Consider the following 9964-nt stretch of genomic DNA (forward strand, 5'->3'; position numbering starts at 1 on the left):
CCCCCCCCACACACACACACACACACACACACCCCATGTGCCAAACCAGACTACTCTCCATACACACTGGTGCTTCTGTTCCCTCCAAACTGCTCCATCCGTCATGTTCACCTTGCTTAGGATTGCCATTAGTTTTTGTTTCACAACTTTCCCAAAACACCACACACACACTCACACACACAGACACACTCGCCCACACAAACAGACATGCACATGCACACACACAGGCGTGTATATGTGTACGAGAGCATGCAGACATATAAGGATATAACCTCATCTACTGTCACCTTTTAGTAGAAATTCTGTCAAATGCAAAAGCGGCAAAGAAAGAAAGAAATAATTATTGTTGGGATTTGACTATCTATAAAGGCGGCAAACCTGTGTGTGTCTGTGTTTGTGTGTCTGTGTGCATGTATGTCCTTTGGTATAAAACTTCTTGAAAACCCTTCATGTGCTCTGTGTCACACTTGACGGGTATATTGCTGGTTTGGATTCGGAGCAGTTGGATTTTAATGAACTGTCAATTAAACTAAGAAACTGCACAACAAAGTGAAAAAGATGTGACTTACATTGCTGTTTAAGTTTAATTACTAATGTTATCTGGAATTTTAGTTAGCATTAATTAGCCTGTGCCTATGTTATCTCCCAACATATACCTACACTCTCCGTCTTCATAAGATTGAGAACATTGAGATTTCTCTCGGCAGAGTTACCAGAAGACTTACAACTTTCAGGCAGTTTGCCCACGTCACAGCTACGTCGTCAAGCTCAGTTGGAGGCTGCGCAGTAACGATCAGATCTCACTGGAGACTTCTAATATCCTTCACTGGTCTCCGTCCAGAACAACAGGATCTGTTGGTCCATTTCTTTCACTGTCTATTGGAGGAAGCAGCAATACAGGAGGCCAAAGGTCTGGCCTGTTCCTAACAGGCACGTTTTGAACGGGCACTGTTACTAAAATGGGACATAAACCTTTAAGATTTTACAGGGATGAGATGGAAAGCGTGAAGAAGAGAAGGCACCAGCTAAGGAGGACTGATCCACATCTGTATCTGTGTGGTGATTATTTGAACAGCGGTTATAAAGCCATAAGGCCTGGCCCTGGTTGCAGAACATGTTGATTTTAAATCTCCCTGGACTACAAATAATGGCTGATTTAAGAGGAGACTCTCCTCTTCTTTCTTCCACTCCCTCACTCACACTTTGTCTGTCTTACATGTCCGGTGCGCCGGCCATCCATCCCTAAATATGTTCTGTATTAGTGGGTCTTTGTCGAGTGTCTGAAGTTTGAAAATTAAGGAGGTGGGTGGGCATCCGACCACCATACTCAGAGGAGACCTGTGACGCACACAGAACTATCCTCTGACTCCATTAGCATACCTCCGCTGTCTCAGCTACAGTCAGCACGACGGCCTCTGCAGCTCTATTATGTGGCTGCTATTATATTTGTAAGGAGGCTGCTCTACAAAAGTATCTGGTGGCAAAGCCTTGTCCATTAAATAAATGAAATCCAGTGAGATCTGTGGCTGTGATTTAAGGACGTCCACACAGAAGACATAATCTAACACAGCTCGTTATGTTGACAGTAAACTAGACATTTACTGATGTCTGGTTAAATGCTGTTGAGAATATTCCAAACGTAGGCTCAATCATGCATCCCTTTTGCACTTTTTGAAGTTTATTGACTTGAATAAGTTAGTCTGACCTTCCCTTTAAAAAAAAAAGCTTCAGTTATTCTTGTTCTCACATTCAAAATGTCTGAAAACCACAGTGTTCTGCATGGGATAAAACATTTAAGCTGTTTGTTTATGACAGAATAAAACCAGTTTCATAGCTGTAAGAGATCCACAACATCAGTGAAAACAATAGAAACATTTAACGATGAGTAAGGAGGAAATGTTTATTAACTTTCTAAAGCTCTTCCACTGGTGGCTCCGTTGTCACAACCTCCGGCTGTGCGGTCGGCATCCAAACCTACAGATGATTTGCGTTTCATTTCAAATTTAAAAATAGATAAATATATGATGCCTTTTTTTATAGTTAAAGTTAAAGGATTACTGTAATGTGAAAGTAAAATGACATAATTAAAAAAAGAACGACTCAAATGAAATTGAAAGCCAATGGTAACCATTCCACGTCCCATTAACCATTTCATGCTAACATGACCTTAAATGGAGATGACTTGATTGAAAAAAATCTTCTTTCCAAAGGAACCTTTCATTAAATATGAAAGAAAATCACAAATTAAATGCTTGCAACCAACACTTTTTAAAATTCGAAAGACTTGAGGCGTCAGTAACATGCACACCTACATGTCTCCGGGGTTGTTCCCCTGAACATTAGGGGATAAAGAGAGCAGCAGGGAGGCTGTTTGGGCTCCTGTCCTCCCTGCAGAGGATAACATTTCACCAGTTTAGATTAGTTCACTCAGGGCCCATCAACACATGTGGAAGTGACCCTCAGACGCCTCTCACAGGCCCGGTGACTGAGCATGTGTGTGTGTGTGTGTGTGTGTGTGTGTGTTTGCGAGTCGGAGGAAGTCCACAGACCAGCTGATTCAGTGTGTGCTATGTTAACCCGTCCAAGGGCAGCATAGCAATAACAAACACAAGATCACAGCGGTGAGGTCACCTCTGACCCTGCATCCTCCACACAGCCGGCCAGATCATTATCGCTCTGACAGCCACTCAGGAACCAGCCTACACACACACACACACACACACACACACACACACAGAGACACACACACCACGGGCCAGTGTGGGTGTCCCTCAATGCATGTTTTCAATCATTGACTCCTTTTAGAGAAATCAAAGGGATTTACTTTGGGAGACAAAAGCTTCCTCATTGGTGTCCGACTGTAAATGATTGACATTTGAAAATGCTTAGACCCCGCCTACGCTGGAAAGCACCCTTGTTTACCCACAAGGCCGTTTTCTCGGCTTGTGTCCCAGCGGTTAAGAGTCTTAAGAGAGAAAACGGGGTTGTTTGGATGATTTCTGACGCCGACGTCGGCTGTAGACTGCACGTTTCCAGAAAGACTCAGGGACGAGCATGCTTCATGGTAGGATCTGTTTGTGTGCGTGTGTGTGTGTGTGTGTGTGTGTGTGTTGGGGGGGGGGGGGGACACCAGTCTTGTCCTGGTCCTCAAACCCAATCACGTGGGATCCTGAATCATTTGTGTTTTCTTGCTTCAGCATCTACAGTTTTACCTGTGACCTCCCGGCCGACATATTAAAAATCTTGTTCCTCCCCAATTCTTTTTGTTTTAACTCTCCACTCTTTAACATTGTCAATTTTTCCACCTCCTCCCTACTCTGCCAGAGCCGACACTTTTTAAACCGTATCAGTTTCCGTCTCCAGCCTGCTCCTGACATGAGGCTCTCAGGTATAAGAGCGTGGCTGCCGGCTTATTAGGACAGACAGCTTGACACGGGGGGTGCATGTGTTGGCCAGGGGGGTTGGATCGGTCTTACAGCAAAGTGACCACTGAGTGGAACGGAGTTGAATTTGGAGTGACTTTCTGGTGTGTGTGTGTGTGTGTGTGTGTGTGTGTGTTAGTGTTGATGTGAGTGTGTACTATACAAATGATGTTGGAGGCAGAGAGCTTTTTATTTTACTGTGTGCACCGGTCTGAAGACTGTCCTGTCTGTTAGCCCGCTGCAGGGTTTATGTAGACCAGTACTGGAATGTAACTAAGTACATTTAGTCAAGTACTACAAGTACAAATTTGATGTACTTGTACTTTACTTAAGTCTTTCCTTTTCATGCCACTTTCTACTTCTACTGTGCTACATTTCAGAGAGAAATATTCATCTACAAATGTGGAGTAAAAAGTGTCATGTGTCATCTGTCGGCTTTAACTACTTTACTATAATACTTTATAATATTTAATACTTTACAGATTGAGATTTTTGAAGTTCATAATACGATGCGTTGTTATAGTTTAAACTCCCCAACAATACACAGGCCTAAAAGTCCAGCTGAAATGATTAGACGAGTAAACACTGTGTGGATTTTTTTCTGCTATGTGTACATTTACTTTTAATACTTAAATACATTTTCCTGATGATACTTACATACTTTTACTCAAGCACCATTTTCAATGCAGACGTTTACACTTAACAAAGTATTTTTACAGGGTGGTATTAGTACTTTTACTTAAGTGAAGGCTCTGAATACTTCTTCCACCGCTGGTTCGGATGCTGTATCTTGAGAAGAGAAACAAGTACCCATCAAGGAGAAATGGCTCTGTACAAACAGTTCGACTGGCAAAGAGAAAGAGAGAGAACGAGAGAGTTTCACTTTGTTTCATATTAAGGAGCCAAGCTGCAACTCAGTTTGAATTAGACTTGCCTCTTTGATGAGCTGACAGCGTTTCTCTGAGGTGCTTCGAGAAACTCTGATTCTGATAGAAGGAGTTAGTTGGTGGTGGAAGTGGCGTGGTGTCCACGTGGAAGACAACCCCTCTGGCGTGGTCAAGTAAACCCTGAACACTGAACACACTTCCCCAAAACCTCATTACAGAGACCTCCGCTGTTTTGTTGCTTGTGGGTCCCGATCAAATCCTCCCACTTCCCTTCCCCGTTTCTCCTCCCTCTACAATTCTTTTCAAATGAGAATTGAATTTCTTTTTTTTTTTTCAACGTGTTTATGTTATGATTTGAAAATCTTACCAGAAGTGGACCATGAGGCACAAGCGGGGGAACTCATACACAGTTTAATGAAGTATTTACAGATAATTCCAACTGTCAAATACTCGTGCCCAATGACATAGTGCAGAGTGCTGACGCTCACTCTCGCTCTTTCTCCAAACTCCCAGCTCCCCTCCTCGTTAAGCAGGCGGATTTGATTTCAGGTAAGAACTTATTGGGAGGGAAAAAGAGGCTGCGGGGGTTCACCAGCGAGGGCCAAGGCTTTTACCCAAAAGGAAAACAATCCTCTGTGGTGCGTATCGGAGCTCAAAGGGCCCCCAGACATTGAGAAGCTGAGATATATAGACATGAGGACATTAGAGCTGCATGCTGTCTCTGATAAGACACATACAATTTGCACATTTACTTGCAAAAATAAAACTTCTGCAGATGGTTTTAGCCTTTTCGGGGTCAGCCGGTTATACTGCTGGCGGCTGCCTTCTTCACATTTGTGCATCTGAAAGAAAATGAATGTTGATTGGCTTTTCAATCCAGTAGCCTAATGTTCTGTTGTTGACCACTTTCTATATGTTGAATGATTAATAGATCAATTCAAAGGGAGGAACTTTGGGTTCAACAAGTTGTAACTTTGAGCAAAATTGAAAATTAAAATTGTTGAGCATATAAAACATGTAATTTCCTGCTTCCTGGTGAATTTTTCTGCACCAATGTATGCCTTTCCTACATCAAGTTGTACTGCACATGTCTTTATTCATGTAAAGGAAATTATAATTCTATTTTTTAAGGGGGGTTTGCACTGGCCAGTTTTGATTATTGGGGGTGGGGGGGTTTATAGCCACCCCCATCCCTCATGTATATTACGTATATGTATATACATATATACCTGTCTATGTGGTATAAATTCAGTTTTAAATGCTCATATTCCATCAATAAATGCATTATAAGCTTTTGATTAATCGAGTCCGGTTCAGATCCTCAAACTCATTCTTTTTAATGTATTATAAATGGCTTGGAACTGACTTGTATTGAATCATTTAATGTATATGTTTTTAAAAGCCATTAGTCAAAATTTAAGAAGTTAGGATTTGGTGGTAGAGAAAAAAAAAGTCATATTTATTATATATGTTTTTATATTATATTATATATTTATATATATTAACATAAAAAATCAAATTTTACCCTAATTAACCCTCATGTTGTCCTTGGGTCAAATTTGACCCGTTTTCAGTTTTTTTATCACAAAAAATGGGCCTTCAAAATAAGCGCTGAAAATTTCAACATTAGAAATATCAAATTTTTTTTTAAGCACCCACAACATTGAAAAAGTGACAAAAATGTTGGAAAAAGCAATAACAATGTTTCATGGTTGACAACACAAGGGTTTAAAAAAAGTACGACATCTTTAGATTAACATTAGAAATCAAATTTACCGTAATTTAAAAAAGAATGTGGGTAAATTTAAAAAAAGTAAGTAATTAATGGCAGGAGATACAGACTTTATGACAAATACTCTGTCTTTAGATATTTTATAGACTTTTAAAAATGGTAACTAGCAACATAACGGACATTAATAATGAACATAGAGCAGAGAATGGGAAGATGATTAAGGGATCAAAATTAGAGTACTGTTTAGACCCATATTTCATGCATGTGGTGATGAACTGTGTGAACGACAGACATGTCTATAGGCTCTACATTAGTGCGCAGGCTCTGGAGCCTCTCGAAGTTTCTTGAGGTGAAAAATGGTGTAAAGGAGCAATAATGGCCTCTGAGTCGTGACCTCTGCATGGAAGCAATTTGGAGAAAAGGGTTGAAAGTGACGTAAAGACAAATTAATCCTCGACAGAAACGAGATACATCCTTTGAAAACAAGCCATTTGGAGCGCTTTGGAGGATATTAGAGGCGGAGTGATCCCGAACTCACAGCTGGGGTAATAACTCCATGGCCCTTTAAATCCATCCGCGGAGGAATAAAACAAGGGAGTTCCACGTTCATATCTTACTTTTGGGTTTTCAGTTCATTCAGTTTCGGGGTTTATGATTCTTTTTTCCGGTTCCAGTGCACTGGTAATAAACAGTACACACACACAACATTATTTATTTGACTTCTCTCTATGATTCGCTGTAATCAGCCAGACCACAACAATGTGAAAGAACGGTGTTCTGCTTCAAAATAAATACAAACTCCAAAAAAAATCTGTATTTATTTTGGTCCAGGCTTTTGTTTAATAAGTCTGTTTTGTGTCACGCGCATGTTGTTCGTTATTCGTTAGTTACATTCGTTTTCAATTACACATGATTGTGACCAGCACGCGCGTTTAATATGGCGGAACAAAAACGCAGAAATATGAAGAAGAAGAAAAAAAAACGGCCTCAGTCAAAACAGGATGCAATAATAATTATAATTATAATTATAATAATAATAAAAATACTACTACTACTACTACCAATACTGATAATGATAATGATAATAATAACAATAATTATTAGCTATAATAATAAAAATACTACTACTACTACCAATAGGCTACTGACAATAATAATAATAGTAATAATGATAATATTAATAATGTTGTGGGTATGGACCTGTATAATTGTGTAGTAATTGTGTAACATCTATGTAGTTCGGTCGGGTGTTATTGTGTATATATTTATGTTATTATTGTTAATTCCGGAGTAGGGTTACTGTGGTAAGGTGGCTTTTCTTTATTTCTTTATTATAATTTATTATGATCCAAATGCATTTGCTATATTATGCTGCTACTATTAGCTGATTAGCTTTCAGATCTCTACAGAAGACAAAAGACAGAATCCTTGAGGACAGCATGGCGGACTGTGTGTGTGTTTCCTCAAACACACACTGACCCAACACCACAAAACAACACACACCCAGTTGTTACTGAATGAATGAACTCAATACACACATTTCTTGTTTGAAAGTATGGGTGCGTATAGAGCATTTCATTTAGCCTCTGTGTAATTCCTCATTCATCATTTATTCATTTATTATTTCCCTTCTTTAAGCTCCTTTCGCCTCCATCTCCTCAGGTCAGTTCCTGGGATTCTGGGAGGGTTTGACTCTTAGACTTTATAGACTTTATAGACTTTATAGATCTTGTGTTTATAATTGTTTGTTTTATTTTACACGTTGTCTCGGCTCATCATTATCGTCGTTATAGCTCATGCACGAGCAGCATTCACGCGCATAAATGAGCCCTCTCTGGAGTGAAATGGCGATGGCGAGGGCGCAACTTTGGATTCAACAGTGGGTTGGTGTGTGTGTGTGTGTGTGCGGGGGGATGTTTGTTAACTTTCGAGCTAATTTTTTTTCTGAAGCAAGTTATGATGCAAATGTCTTTATTTAGCTAAATGTTGATTGTTGTAGATTCTGCCTCCGCGTGCCATGTTGGAAGATTTGCCGTTCATCAAAATAACAGAAGAAAATTCAATTGAGCTGATTGGTTTTCCCAGTGTGTGTCTGAAGCATTGAAAAGGGTTTAAGAAATGTCTGATTCATAACCATCATAACCATCAGCGCTCGCGCAAACAGCGGGGCACTCCCGGGCTTCCGTCTGCCTTCTGACACAGAACTTAGGATCCAAATAAAAGACTTCCTGATATGTGTATCAATGTTTAGATCTTGTTCCATCTGTAGGTTATACGAGGATAACAGCCCAGTGGACAATACTTCCATCTGGATGATTAGAATTAAACTTTTAGATCAAAATAATTCATATCCACACATAGTTTTAGGAATATAACCAACAGTGGAGCTGCTCTGCGAAATTAAGGCAATTAAAGTCATTAACTTTTATTCAGAGTTGTTGGTCCCTTATTTTCAGTAGTACAATGTCACTGATTACATGTACTCAAGTGTATTTGTACTTAAGTACAATCTGAGGTACTTGTACTGCACTTGAGTCTTTTCTTTTCATGTCACTTTCTACTTCACTTTTTACTCCACTCATCTGACAGCTTTAGTTACTTTACTAATGAATACTTTTGCACAACAAACATGCGTAGGCTAGTATATGAAATATGATGTTTTATTATAAATTAATCTACCCAACAATAGACAGGCCTTCAGGTCCAGCTGACATGTTTAGACTAGTTTGGATCGGTTCTAAAACGTGACTTTATTTCTGCATTGAGTACTTTTACTTTCAACACTTTAGGCTTTTTCCTGATGATACTTATGCTTACACACTTTTACTCTTGTGTCGTCTCCCCGTCAAACATGCAACTTCTTGTTTTTCTGGGTCAAAACATAAACTTCTTTTCACTTTTTTGAACCTCTATTTTGAGACTTTTGTTGCTTTTCCACCGATGATTTTGTCACTTTTTTCAACGTTTTAATCACTGCATTTTATCACACATTTTGTGTGATTTTGGTCACTTTATTCAATGTTCTTTCATTACAAAAAAAATCAAATGCTATGAAATTGAATAAAACTTGTTAAGAGCGTTGTATGGAAGCATCCTCGTTATTACTTTTGAAAATATGGTTAAAATAAACCCAAATTTCTGATTTATTTTCTTTTTTGAAAATGGGTCAAAGGTGACCCCAGGACAACAGGACTTTCACTTGTAACAGGGTATTTTTTACAGTGTGGTATAAGTATTTGTACTCATGTAAAGGGTCTGAATCCTTCTTCCACCGTTGCCTGTTTGGACTATTTTCTTTTCTTCCTGTTTTTTCCTCTCCCTCTGTAGTTTCTGCCTTTCCCTCTCCGCCACACAGCCGCGCTGTTTGCACAAATGCTGCTTCACAAACACTCACAGGTGACAACAGACGTCTGGAGAAATCACACAAACCAGACAAAACCGCTTCCCCTGACACAACTTATCATAATAATGTGTGTGAGAGGAACATGTGTGCTCGTGTCAGTCGTCATCAAGAGAACGAGCGCCAATAGCAGCTTAACATTTCAGAAAAACACACATTTCTTTCTGTCTGGTCTTTTTATAGAAACATCATTGAGATAAAGGTGTTGACTTTCCACGGTGAGTGAATGTAGTTCATGTGAATGTAACATGCATCTTTTCACCTGTACACTACCAGGACGTCGGTTCAAGGCTATGGCTATTTATTAATGTTTCGTCTTCACTGATCCAAGCCAGATGCATTCTTCTCTAAATGATTCTGCTGACTTCTTGAATTTTAAATGAGTTTTGTGGCAGAGTAGTGCTCTGCTTCAAATCACACAAGGTCACTTTCTCCAGAATCGCTCCGCTCCTTGGATGCGAAATAAATAAAAGAGTGTTATTCTTTTCTTTCTGGGGCTCTATTTTTTTTTTTTTTGGAGGGG

This window comes from Etheostoma cragini, chromosome 11, assembly GCF_013103735.1.
Source record: "Etheostoma cragini isolate CJK2018 chromosome 11, CSU_Ecrag_1.0, whole genome shotgun sequence".
NCBI lineage: Eukaryota > Metazoa > Chordata > Actinopteri > Perciformes > Percidae > Etheostoma > Etheostoma cragini.